This window comes from Artibeus jamaicensis, unplaced genomic scaffold, assembly GCF_021234435.1.
Source record: "Artibeus jamaicensis isolate MK-2021 breed Jamaican fruit bat unplaced genomic scaffold, CSHL_Jam_final contig_464, whole genome shotgun sequence".
NCBI classification, from domain to species: domain Eukaryota; kingdom Metazoa; phylum Chordata; class Mammalia; order Chiroptera; family Phyllostomidae; genus Artibeus; species Artibeus jamaicensis.
In genome coordinates, this window is record NW_026521842.1 from 1,391,031 (window position 1) to 1,404,866 (window position 13,836).

Sequence of the window (13,836 nt, forward strand, 5' to 3'; positions counted from 1 at the left end):
AAAATCATGTAGTATTTATCTTACCGAGATTGGCTTATTTCACTTAGCATAATGTCTCCAGGTCCATACATACTGTTGCAAAGGGTTAAATTTTCTTCTTTTGTTTGGCTGAGTCGTATTTCATTGTGTAAATGTCCCATAGTTGTTTTATCCACTCATCAATTGATGGACACTGGGCAGCTTCCATATCTTGGCTGTTGTAAATAATGCTGCAATGAACATAGGAGTACTTACATTCTTTTGAATTAGTGTTTTGGGTTCCTTCGGTTATATTCCCAGAAGTGGGGTCACTGAGTCAAAAGACAGATCCAAATTTAATTTTTTGAGGTATCTCCATACTGCTTTCCACAGTGGTTGCACCAGTCTGTATTCCCACTAACAGTGCAAAAGGGTTCCCCTTTCTCCAACAAGCATTGTTGCCTGGTTGATTTATTGGTGATAGCCATTCTGACAGGTGTGAGATGATACCTCATTTTAGTTTTAATTTGCATTTCTTTGATAGTGATGTTGAGCATCTTTTCATCTGTCTGCTGGCCATCTGTATGTTCTCTTTGGAGAATTGTTTTTTCAGGTCCTTTGCTCATTTTTAAAATGGATTGTTTGTTTTTTGGTGTTCATTTTCATAAGTTCTTTATAAATTTGGGATATTAATCCCTTATCAGATGTATTGGTGACTATGTTCTCCCATTCTGTGGGTTGTCTTTTTATTTTGCAACTTCATTATGTCTAAAATATTTTAAAATAAAATTTTTTTCAAAGAATCCAATAGATAACTAGTCTTATTCCCCCCCAGTGGATGTTCACAATGTTTCAAAAATAAGTACAGTTGAAGTAGAAATTACTTAAACTCACAAGTGTATAGTATGAAATCTGAAAGCACCCTCCTTTCTCCCCCTCACTTACCCCCCGCCCCATGCCTCCTCTCTTCTAGACAGGAGGTGGCTCTTTTAGGGAGTGTCCTTTCTCCCCTGCGTTTATATGGCACTTGAATTAGCACAGTGGCTTTCCCTCCCTCCCTCCCTCCTCCCTCCCTCCCTCCCTCCCTCCCTCCCTCCCTCCCTCCCTCCCTCCCTCCCTCCCTCCCTCCCTCCCTCCTTCCCTCTCTGTACTGCTAGAGATCTTTTCTGCTGTGTACTTTCTTTTTTAAAAATATTTCTTTTTTTAATATATTTTATTGATTATGCCATTACAGTTGTCCATTTCCCCCCTTCATTCCCCTCCATCCCGCACACCCCTCCCCCACCGTTCTCCCCCTTTAGTTTATGTCCATGTGTCACAAGTTCTTTAGATTTTCCATACTATTCTTGCCCTCCCCCCTGTCTATTTTCTACCTACCATCTCTGCTACTTATTCTCTGTATACCTTCTCCCCCCCTCTTCCCACTCCCGTTACTAACCCTCCATGTGAGCTCCATTTCTTTTTTAAGATTTTATTTATTTATCTTTAGAGGGGAAGGGAAGGAGAGAGGGAGAGAAACATCAATATATGGTTGCCTCTCGTGTGTCCCCCGCTGGGAACTGGCCTGAGACGCAGGCATGTGTGCTGACTGGGAATCGAACCACAATTCTTTGGTTTGTAGGCCTGTGCTCAATCCACTGAGCTATGCCAGCCAGGGCCTGATCTCCATTTCTATGGTTCTGCTCCTGATCTAGCTGTCGTCTTACTTTGCTTTTTGTTTTAGGTGGTGTTGTTAATAGCTGTGAGTTTGCTGTCCTTTCACTGTTCTTTTTTTTTTTTTTAAAGATTTTATTTATTTATCTGTAGAGGGGAAGGGAAGGAGAGAGGGAAAGAAACATCAATGTATGGTTGCCCTTTGTGCATCTCCTGCTGGGAACTGGCCTGCAGGGAACCTGCCTGCAACCTGGTATGTGCCCTGACTGGGAACTGTATCAGTAACCATTTGGTTTTCTGGTCTGTGCTCATTCCACTGAGCCACACCAGCCAGAACTCAAGGGTATTATTTTCTTAAATTAAAAAAAATAAATAAAACCTGTGAAAATATCTGCTTTTTCCACCTGCCACAAGGTAAGAAAATTTTACTAGGTCAGGATTTGCACTTATGTCACTAGTTGTGTCCCGAAGGCTTCTTTTAGATCTACTGTTTCCTAAACAGGTATGTTGTGGGGTAATGGGCTAGTGAGCCCGTGTTGGCAGTCCTAACTTGCATCTCCTCTCCCCTTGCTCAGCAGTGAAGCATTGGTGAGCTGTTGTTTCCATGCAACAGTGTTGGCTGCGCTTTTTAAGTGTCTCAGTTCAGGAAGGATAGGTGCCTCATGAAATGTGGCAGCAGGAGGAGCATGATAGGTTTTTTTTGGATTGTCATGTCATTTAAAACTTGATTGTACTGATATGAGAAGGAAAGCTTATATGAATTATCTGTCATAATCATCAAATTTTTAAATAGTGATTTTCTACGTGAATTTATTTTTATATTTAGGCATTATGTTAATAGAATACTTTGCAGTGCAGATTTTCTTATTTTTTGATTCACATTAAAAGCAGGTAAATTGTTCATCGTAAGTTCAGCGCTATATTTCTCAATTGGTAAGGGCTTTACTTGAAACCCTGACAGCTCGTTTGTTTCTTTCAACAGGCAAATATAATAAAATTAGTAATTGTTATTTTTCCATGAATTTGTGGAGATTTTATTTTCTTTTTATGAAAGATTTTATGTATGTATGTATGTATGTATGTATAGTATATATTGGGGAAGGGAGGGAGAAAGAAAGGGAGAGTAACATGGAGGTTCGAGAGAAACATTAATCAGTTGCCTCTCATATGTGCTCCACCAGGGACCAAATCTGCAACCCAGGCATATGCCCCTGATGTGAATCGAACCAATGACCTTCTGCTTTGTGGAATGACACCCAATCAACGGAGACAGGCTGGTCAGGACAGAGATTATGCTTGTTAGCTTTTTAAAGTGAATTGAGAGATCTTAGAATTACTTCTCTTGTTTAGTAAGATTAGCTGACATGTTAAAATCTAACTTTCTGCGTGGTTCCTTGTAGTAGAGGTTTTTGTGGCCCTAGATGTAGCTCATGGGATGGGCAGTAAGGACAATATGGTACTGCCTGTTAAATGAACTAGAAGCAGCTGAGCTTGCCCTGTAAATGTGTTTGTGAGATTGGATGGAGGGAGGGCTCCTCCTGTAGACCATTCATGGTTCCCAGTGATTCTTGAAAATGTGCGTGAGATTCGATGGTAGGAGGATTCCTAGAAGATAGGCCAGTTGGACCTGACTGAGGCACTGACTTCTTGGTCCCCTTAGGGTACCCAATCCATGTGTCACCAACAGTAGGTTTTTCACACAGTCACTAGTGCACACAGGGTTTTCTTTAATTAAAAACGAAGAATAGTGCTGAATGGGATTTTTCTTTAAAAGTCTGTGGTTGATGGGTTGTACCTAAAGTGAATTTTTATTCATTATATCTTTGAAAATGTTTGAGTGAACAATGAAAATACAGTCCTTTGCTTATATTTCATTGTCAGGAATGAAATATAGTACCTCTGGCTTCTTTTTACTTAGTGAGAGCAGCTCTTGGCCCATCTGCAGGAACACTGCAGGTTCTTTGGGTTGTTTGTGCCTTCCCTCTGTTGAGGAGCAAGAGTGGTGTCTGTTGACTTGCTGATTTTTTTTTTTTTTTCTGTCTTCCTGGCAGGATAAAAAGTGGGCAGCCCCTTTGGGCCTGGCCCTGGCAGGTGGGTTCCAGAGGTGAGGAGCTTTGCGCTTGTGGTCACCAGTTATTTTTTTATGACTATTGTAATAGAAATTTTTTTGACCTTGTGTCTTTAAGCGTGCTGTGCACTCGTGTATTCTGGTTGTAAACCATTGGATACCTGTTCTTAGCCATGGAGAACTAAAATTTTTTGGAACCTTTTTTTAAAGGAGCCTGTAAGAAAAAGTTATAGCAGAAGAATATCAGAAAGGTTTTATTATAAAGTGTTATTTTAGTGTGGCCAACAAAACATGTAGCTGATGTGGTTGTTGTCTCAAATAACTCAGTGGTCTAATTAGAAGATAATGAGAATAAAAGTTTACAAATAGTGTAAAAATATATTCTGTTTGTTGCTTAATAATTGGGAATAAACTACATTTCTGAAGGTGGAATTGGAAGTAGCTTTGGATGCTATTAGCCTTGCTGCTCTTTTTTTATTCATTTCTTGATGGTGAACAGCAGGAACAATTACTTTCCAGCCCAAATTCCTATGAAGTGGGTGTTCTTATGGTTAGGGCTGTCTCAGGCACATTCTTTCCTAAAATTGGACACCCTCTCTGGTGCTTGAGGAAATAAACAGCTGATGTTTTGTTTTGTAAAGACTGAACAGGAAGTTAAATTTTAAGTTCCCTTTTTATTCTCATTGTGATTTTTAACAGTATGGAGTATAGAAGCTATTATCTCCTACAGACTCTGCCATGAAAAGCCATTTAGTAGGATGGTCTCTCACACATGTGTCCTTTCATCTACATGTTCTCACATGTATGCATACCCATATGCTCTCACGAGTGCCAGTAAGCTCCTCACTGACTTTCCATGGTTCTGCTTACTACTATGTTGTTAGGCTTGATTTCTGTAAATATTAAAAGTAGGTTGCTATAGAATACTCTAAGACCAAAAGGCTACCTGATTGAAGTAAAAAGGAAGGAAAAAATAATTTCCTGTCTCTTTCTAATTTAAAATAAAAAAGTTCCCCCAATTTTAAGATATAATTGACATAACATTGTATAAGCTTAAAGTGTACAATGTAATGGTTTGGTATATGTTTATGATGTGAAATAATCAGTGCATTTAGTGTGTTGACAAATTTTTTCTCGTGATGAGAATTATTTTTTAAGATTTTAAAAATGTGTTTATTTTTCAAGAGGGGAAGTTAGGGAGAGAAACACTGATGTGAGAGAGAAACATTGATTGGTTGCCTCTCATATGCACACAGATTTAGGGCTGAACTCATGACCCAGGCGTGTGCCCAGATGGGGAATCGAACTGGTGACCTTTCATTTTGTGGGATGACGTCCAACCAGCTTGGCCACACTGGTTGGGGCGTGGTGAGAACTTTTAAGACCTACTCTGTCTCCTCCTGTAGTGCATATCTTTGCCCTTACCTCACTCACCCCTTAAATCAGTCTCTCATATTTGATCGGTTCAAAGGCACTGATCATGGTTCTACCCCAGGTTTCTGCAGTTTAATTTTCATCATTGATTTTTTTTTATTAGTTTGTGGAGATAGATGTTGTGCTTTGGATCTCAGCTGTTTTGATATTTAAGGTGACTTTTTGATGTTCCTTAATCTTACGGACTTAGAACAACTTCATAACAAATGGTTTCTTTTAAAAAAAGGGGGATATTTTCCTAGACAAGTCTAGCTTTCTTCCTGAGGTGTGCTTGGGCATGTGTCTCGTGTGAGGAAATATTGCCCTGAAGGGCTGTGCCTGGGTCACTCCCTGAACCACTCAGGCAGGTTTTGTCTGGGTTTGGCTCAGAGCTAGGTTTGCAGGCGCATCTAGCAGTAGTCCCTTCCCTAAGCACTCTCTTTCAGAGTTTGAGGGTGGAGTCTGGAATAAGTCTGAGCTCCTTGGGAAAGAGAATATTCTCTTTCCTGAAGGGAGTTGAGAAATGAGACAGAGGATGATTTATATTCTTTTCTTGCCAGTTGTTTTTCTCAAGGATCTCCTTCAGTGCAAGCTGCAGTTATAAAATACTGTTATTTTTCACCGCTCAGCATGGATGTTATATTGGGGAAAGTAAGGTAGGGGTGGTTGAGGCAGCTCTCCAGGGTCCATGGGATTCACACATGTGCCCATTTGGTGCAGGTTCTTGGCTTTTGTTCTTCTGGCTATCCACCTGCTGCATTTGTATTCTGTATAGCACTTGGCCACCCACAGGGCTTCAGCTTGCTTTGGCCTTCAGACTCCAGCTTTTCTGGTGCTGTTTTGTTTCAGGGTGACTTAATTGACCTGTCACGGAAGATGCAGATTAAGTAGTCACTTTCTGTGTAACATGACACTGGATTTGGAATCAGACCTTTTAGAAAGGGTATGTATGTGATGTAACATTGTTTTATCCATTTCTCCTTACTTTATTGCTCTGGAAGCAGTTGCCTGGGGGCTGTCGTTGGCACCTCACAATATCTAGGAAGTCATGGCCGGAAAGAAGTTTTTCGGATATCCTTGGGAATCATAAATCTCTTCACTCTGGTGGATTTCTGTTGTCTTGCATCTTTCATCACAAAATCATCATTTCCTTTTGTGGTTCCTTTCTATTTACATCAGAGATAACCTTGGTACCTACATCTGTTTCTCACTTCAGTGAGCACCACTGGCATCTTCTTTGCATAGGTCATAGGTACTTATTTTCAGGTAGCAACAGGCTACTGGTCATGGTTTATAGCAGCTGCCTGGAGAGACTGCAAAGCCAAGGAGCTGGTCCAAGGAAGGTAGGAGTTTGTGATACACCCATGTTCCTCTCACTAGAAGGAGTCCAGCAAGTAGTTTATAGATGGATCCTAATGTCAGAGCATTTTTCAAGGTTGTCGTTATGTGTTAATTTTGTTGGTCATGTCCCACTAGACAGTGAGTGATAGTATAACTCGTCCCTGCATGCTGTTCTGTGAGACAAGAGGTTAAACATTGTCTGTGGCACCTTGGGATGAGTTCTTTAATTTTTGCTCTTCTGTTAAGCTGAACTGAGCAATAGGAGAAAACAGGTTAGGATTATGGGCCCTTGCAGTTTTATAAATTAGTGTAGAGCGTGCATAGATTTGGCTAATAATCATGTGTTTCCATGTTAATTTAGGGAAAGTTTGCTCATGAGAAACATTGTAAATTTTTTTAAAGATTTTATTTATTTTAGTAGAGAGGGGAAGGCCTGCAACCTAGGCATGTGCCCTGACTAGGAATTGAGTGGGGGATTTTTCAGTTTATAGGCCAAAGCTCAATCTACTGAGCTACACCAGCCAAGGCAACATTTGTAATCCTAAATGAAGAGGCGGAGAATGTTGATTTTAAAAAGTAGGTTATAATATAGTAGACTCAGTGTGGTCTCATTCTTGACTGAAAAATACACTGTGATGTTTCACTGGAGACCTGGGTGGTAGGGATTTGTCTCTAGTGGTTTTTGTTTTTGCTTTTGTTTTTTAAGATTTTATTTATTTTTTAGAGAGAGGAGAAAAAGAGGGAAAGAAACATCAATGTGAGAGAGAAACATGGATCAGTTGCCTCTCATACACACCCTGACTAGGGACTGAACCCACAACCCAGGAATGTGCCTTGACTGAGAATTGAACTGGCAGCCTTTCACTTTGCAAGATGACACCCAGCCAGCTGAACCACACCAGTCAGAGCTATCTGTAGTTTTTTCATAGGGTGTCAGTATTATCTAAAAATTTTTAAACATTTTTATTTTTGTTCAAGTAGTTTTCTGCCTTATCTTCCCACCCCTCCCCACCACCTCTTTATCTAAATTTTTTACAATAAAAATGTACTGCTTCTGTTTTCACATTTTCTCTTCCTTTCTCCAAACCCCTTGAGGCAAGCATAAGTGTCTAGTGTTGGTGCTAGAGAATGGGAGAATGTGAGTGAGGCCTTGGTTGATGTTTTACATTGGATGTTTTTACTAACTGTTTAATAACTTTAAAAATAACTAACAGTGGCCCTGGCTGGTGTGGCTCAGTTGGCTGGAGCATCATCCTGTAACCAAAGGGTTGTGTGTTTGATTCCTAGCCAGGGCACAATACCTGGGTTTCAGGTTCAATCCCTGGTCCAGGCTCATACAGGAGACAACCAATTGGTGTTCTCTCTCATATATCCATGTTTCTCTCTGTCCCCCTTCCATGGTCTCTAGAAGCATTGAAAAAATGTCTTTGGGTGAGAAAAAAATTTTTTTTAAAATAACTGACAGTGATTTGAAGGTTGAGAATCTAGACAAAAATGAGAAAGTAGCATGGCATAGTTGAGTAGATAAGTGGCTTTGTTTACTAAAAATTACACTTTTATTTCTTGGTTGGGTGGTAAGGTGGAGGTAAAAATGTTTATTTCTAGATTTTGGGTAGCTTCACTATCTAGTTTCAGGTGCATCAGGAGCTCCAGGGTAAGAGGAGATGGATTAGAATCTCCTCTGGTGGGTGGGTGTGGGGGGAAGGGGTTGAGGGTGGGCATTTCCCTTCCTCCACCTTTTCCGGTGGCCCAGTCCACTCCTTGCTTCCCTCTGCCTTCTTTGTGCTTGTTTGGTAATGCTGGCAAAGCTCTTTTACTTGAAGGATCTCTAGCTCTCCCTAGGAGAGAATAGAACAGATGTGATCTGAGTGCCATGGGGAGGCCAAGGCCCAGAGATCTCAAATGGCTGCACTGTAGTCACCAAATGAATGACCTATAGCTGACTGTCAGTTATGCCCTCGGAGATCTAATCTGGCCTCCTCCATCATATCCATGTGTGGGGCTAAAAATGTTCAGATGTGATGATGTAAGTAAATTTGGTATATATACATATATATGACAAATCCTCTGGCCTGAATTTTGAATAGCTGAAGGGCATTAATTTCTTAAGATGAGAATTCTAAAGGTCCAGTTCTGTGAATCACATTTCCTAATAAGCCTGCGGGGGGCGGGGGGAGTCATCTGGGTTTGGGTAGAGGAATCCAGTTATGTGGATAACTGTTTGTCTGGAGTCAGAGCTGTGTGGGCCATCCTGGGGGGCTGTTCATTGTGTGTGATTTATAACCTGAGTCCATCTAGGTATATTCAATAGTAAATTAACTGGTTCATGAAACTCTAATCAAGGGCAGTGGGTCTGGGTTCAGGAGTAGTTTTCCCCTCTTTCTGAAAAGATTGCTTTCAGAAGAGTCCTAGGCTTTGTTTCTTAGGCCAGCTGAGGATCATGTCCACCTAGAACATGTGAAGGTGAAGGCACGTGGAGATTCCAGGGGCCTGACTTGGGGGCCACCCATGCTGTTCCCAGCACAGCAGCTGCCCTGGGCAGCCTGCCCAGCATCTGCATGCTTTCCCTTGTTGAAGATGGAAGGTGGCACTCCCTTTGAAAGGAGGGAGGTTGTAGCATGGGACACTTCATAGTCTCCTGGAGCAAAGAAGATTTGAGATGATTCTTATTGTGACCATCTCATTGCAATCACCTTCAGTGCAGGATTACTCTGTGTTTTTGTGTTGCAATGTGTGTCACCCCATGTAAGTCACTTGCATAATTACAAAGTCATCTAGCCTGTTGTATAAACTAGAAGAACACTTGTTATAATTTGACTTTTTGTTGATGATTTGAGTTTGGGACTTTTACATTGTGAAAGCAGTTGCTTCAGCCTTTGGAGAGCAAGCCTAGACTGACAGGTCTTGCTGTATTGGTAGTTTTTTGATGTTGTTCTTTGTGCAGTCTCCTCTGTTGCCTACCTATACATTTACTTTCTGGATCAGTTTACCATTTGCTCAGGGCCTTGGCACTGGGGTCTGTCATAACCTTGCCTAGTGTGTTAATGCAACAACCTTCCCTTTATAATCCTACTGAATATGCTTTAACTGTAATTAGGCAACAATTTAGTTTAATATCTTTTTAAGGTTTACATTTTTGTTATTTTCTGTTGAGGTAGCTAGGGTGGTCAAGCTTCAGTGTCATGATTTAAAACTGTTATTAAGAATTGAATCTACACTGGCTGGGTAACTCTGTTAGAGTGTTGTTCTGATACTGTGAGTTCAGTTTCCCGGCAGGTCACCAGGTCACATACAGGAACCAACCAATGAATGCATAGGTGGGCAGAGCAACAGGTTGTTTCTCTCTCTCTCTCTCTCTCTCTCTCTCTCTCAATAAAGAATTAATTAAAAAACAACAATGACTGGAACTAAAGCCCTGACCAGGGAGTTCAGTTGGTTAGAGTATCATTTCCCAGTATGCTGAGATTGTGGGTTCCATCCCTGGTCAAGGCACATACAAGCATCAGTGAGTCTCAGTCAGATGGGCCCAGAGATAATCCTAGGAGTAACATCACATGACCACACAGAGAACCCCAAGTTAAGTTCAAACTTGTATTGGTTGGTAATGGTGGGACTGGGAAAAGTACATTCATGAGACTTCATCTGGCTGGTAAATTTGAGAAGTGTATAGCCACCCTGGATGCTGAGGTCCATCCCCTTGGGTCAGCCAGAAGAAGTTAGGTGGGCTGAGAAACAGCTATTGCATCCATGCCTATTGTGCCGTTACAATGTTTGATGTAATTTCGAGAGTTGCTTACAAGAATGTGCCTAACTGGCATGGAGATCTGGTATGAGGATGTGAGGCCCCCCCCCCCCCCGCCCCCCGCCGCCATCGTGTTGAGGCAAATCAGTTGTCTTTCAGTGAAATAAGAATCTTTAGTACTGTGACTTTCTGCCAAAAAGTAACTACAGCTTTGAAAAGACCTTCCTCTGGCTTGCTAGAAAACTAATTGGAGACCCTAACTTGAAGTTTGTCACCATGCCTACTCTTGGCCCCATCAGAGATCATGGTGGACCCAGCTCTGGCAGCACAGTGTGATCATGGTCTAGAGGTTGCTCAGACCACCACTCTCCCAGGTGGGGATGAGGGCCTGTGAGAAAGGGAAGCTGGAGCCCAGCATCAGAAGTCAGTTTTATAGGCAACTGTCCTGTGATGTCTAGTGGTCAGAGTGTTTGCCACTGTATTATATAGCTAAGCAGAACCTGTGCTTGATCTTTGGGATGCTGAAAGAGATGAATGGGCTTTGGAGTGAATGAGGCAGTTTAAAAATACCTTAATTTTTTTAGACCTGCATATTTAGCTGTTTTGGAAGCCAATTTTTCCTTATTGAGTTTGAGCCGTGAGGCTGCTGCAGTTGCATCACAGTACTCAGTGTTGAAAGTTTGTTACTGGCATTTATATTTCTTTTCCTTTAGGATCCAAGTAGAGTTGTATTTCAAATTGCTTTTAAAAATTGATGAATGTGTAAATAAGTAGCAAAACAAATCAGTGCTCCTTTATTTCTCACTTGCTCTCTAAAAATCAGGAAAAATTTATTACAAGAAAGAATTGGGACTAATTATCATTATAATCAAGATGGTAGGCTTACATGTTTTTAAAATCATCTATACATTCATATATGCATGTTTTAAGTGGGGTTTTTGAACCCGGGTGTTTTAATTCTCAAGTTTTTTCATAACTTGGACATGGCCATGAAGAGTGCTTTATCAATGTTCTGTAGAGGAGCTTTTTTCATCTAAATGGATGACTAACAGGGTGGACAGTGAACTGTCGGGAAATGAATTTAATGGAGCCCCCAAGATGCAGCTGCTTTCTAACTTTCTTCACATACAAAGTTAAAATTTTTTTTCTTTTTAAAAATATATTTTATTAATTATGCCATTACAGTTGTTCTATTTCCCCCCTTCATTCCCCTCCACCCTGCACACCCCTCCCCCACCATTCCCCCCTTTAGTTTATGACCATGTGTCTCAGGTTCTTTAGATTCTATATTTCCCATACTATTCTTGCCCTCTCCCCTATTTTCTACCTACCATCTATGCTACTTATTTTCTGTACCTTCTCCCCCCTTCTCCTTCTCCCACTCTCCTGTTGCTAACCCTCCATGTGATCTTCATTTCTATGGTTCTGCTCCTGATCTAGCTGTCCTCTTAGTTTGCTTTTGTTTTAGGTGTGGTTCTTAATAACTGTGAGCTTGCTGTCCTTTCACTGTTCATCTTTTTTATCTTCTTTTTCTTAGGTAAGTCCCTTTAACATTTCATATAATAAGGGCTTGGTGATGATGAACTCCTTGAATTTGATCTTATCTGAGAAGCACTTTATCTGTCCTTCCATTCTAAATGAAAGTTTTGCTGGATAGAGCAATCTTGGTTGTAGGTCTTTGGATTTCATGACTTGGAATACCTCTTTCCAGCCCCTTCTTGCCTGTAAGGTCTCTTTTGAGAAATCCCCTGACAGTCTGATGGGGACTCCTTTGTAGGTGACTGTCCCCTTATCTCTTGCTGCTTCTAGGATTCTCTCCTTCATTTTAATTTTGGCTAATGTAATGATGATGTGCCTTGGTGTGTTCCTTCTTGGGTCCAACTTCTTTGGTACTCTCTGAGCCTCCAGGATTTCCTGGCAGTCTATTTCCTTTGCCAGATTGGGGAAATTCTCCTTTATTATTTGTTCAAATAAGTTTTCCACTGGTGGCTGTGCCTTTCCCCCTTCTGGTACCCCTATAATTCGGATGTTGGAGTTTTAAAGATGTCCTGGAGGTTCCTAAGCCTCTCCTCATTTTTTTGAATTCTTGCTTCTTGACTCTTTTCTGTTTGGCCATTATTTGCTTTCTTCTGGTCCACTCCATTGATTTGAGTCCCAGTTTCCTTTTCATTGCTATTGGTTTCCTGTGCAATTCCCTTCATTTCAATTAGTTTCGCCTTCATATATTTGTGTAATTTGTGGGTATAATCAACCAATTCTGTGAGGATCCTGATGACCAGTGTTTTAAACTGTGCGTCTGAGAGTTTTGCTATTTCTTCATCGCTTAGATTTATAGGCTCCAGGGCTTTGAGATCTTCTTGAGCCATTTTTGGTGTGTTCGCGCCCTTTAAGTGTGAGAAGCGGCACCTTGGACTCCCAGGTCGCTGGGTTGTGACACTGTATGTGGGGGCGTGGTCAGAGCAGGGAAATGGCGGCACCCTCTGGTAGGAGCAGCTGGTAGGAGCAGAGCCTTAGGTGGTTCACCAGGGCCGGGCCACTCAGAGTCGCTGGGTTATGACGCTGTATGTGAAGGTGGGATCAGAGCAGGGAAATGGAGGCACCCTCCCTGCTGCTTGCCGCAGGGACCCCGCTGGATCCCAGTCCAGTTGCTCACCCTCTCGCCCATCTATCTGCCCACCAGTGCGCGACCACAGTCAACCCGCAGCCCTGCTCCCTTGCTGTTTCCCCGTGGTTGCTCGCTGAGTCGCTCACTAGGTCCAACCCTGCGCCTGGATTCCTCACGCCTGAGTCCGTCTGACCGAGTTTTCCTGTGCAACCCTGCTCCACCAGCTGCTGGTTTCGCCCCTTACTGGTCAGGCTGAAGAATTTGTTGTTAACAGACTTCGGACAAGTTCAGTTTTCTTTGTTCTGGCTGTGTTTTCTGTTGCTAATATTTAGTTGTCTCTAAACTTGGTTGTGTGAGAAGGCACGGATATCCACCTATGCCTCCATCTTGGTGGAAGTCTGCCCTCTGTGGGCTTAAATGGCACTTGTGCACTGACTTCCAGGGGGAGTATCCTACTAGTGGGCTTACCTGGGTGTGCTTATGTCCTACTTTGTGGGGGGTGGCTGGATTCAAGCTGCACCAAACTATAAATTTGATACTGGCAGTGTTAGCTCATTTCTTGGGAATAACTTGGTGTCATGTTCACCCTGCCCTCTTTGTGATGTGTGCCTTTCTTAAGTATTTTTGAAGGATTTTTGAGCGGAAATGGAAGTCAGTCTGTCTTCCTGGTACATCACAAACATGCATGGACACTATACTCTGTTCTTCATTTTTAATTTTCAGTGAGTCTCATTTGTCACGGGATAAGGTGGCCTGTAACATCATTACTAACCATGTTTTTCTGATAATTTGGAAACTGAAGCATAGAGCTGAGTCATACAGTCACAGCAAGCAGTTGGGGACAGTCAGCAAGCAGAGAAGGTTCTCACCCCATCTTTCTGTGTTTGTGCAGAGCTGTGGGGTGCAGAGCGAGCCTGGAAGCCATGCAGGCTTAGGTGCCAAGGGCCTTTGCTGCTACATTTGGCAGTCTCTGTAACCCAAATCATAGAAACCTTACTGGAATGGTGGTCCCCTTGATTAAACCTCACCGCTGCACTTAGGTTCTATAGTGGGAAG

General features: G+C 41.9%; 1 protein-coding gene and 1 pseudogene across 7 annotated transcripts in view; both read left to right on the forward strand.

Annotated features, from left to right (window-relative positions):
- The window catches only part of ANKRD11 (ankyrin repeat domain containing 11), a 243,221-nt gene that overhangs the window by 113,553 nt on the left and 115,832 nt on the right, over positions 1–13,836 (forward strand). The gene's annotated exons all lie outside the window — the stretch shown is intronic.
- LOC119047026 (GTP-binding nuclear protein Ran-like) lies at positions 8,187–11,828 on the forward strand (annotated as a pseudogene).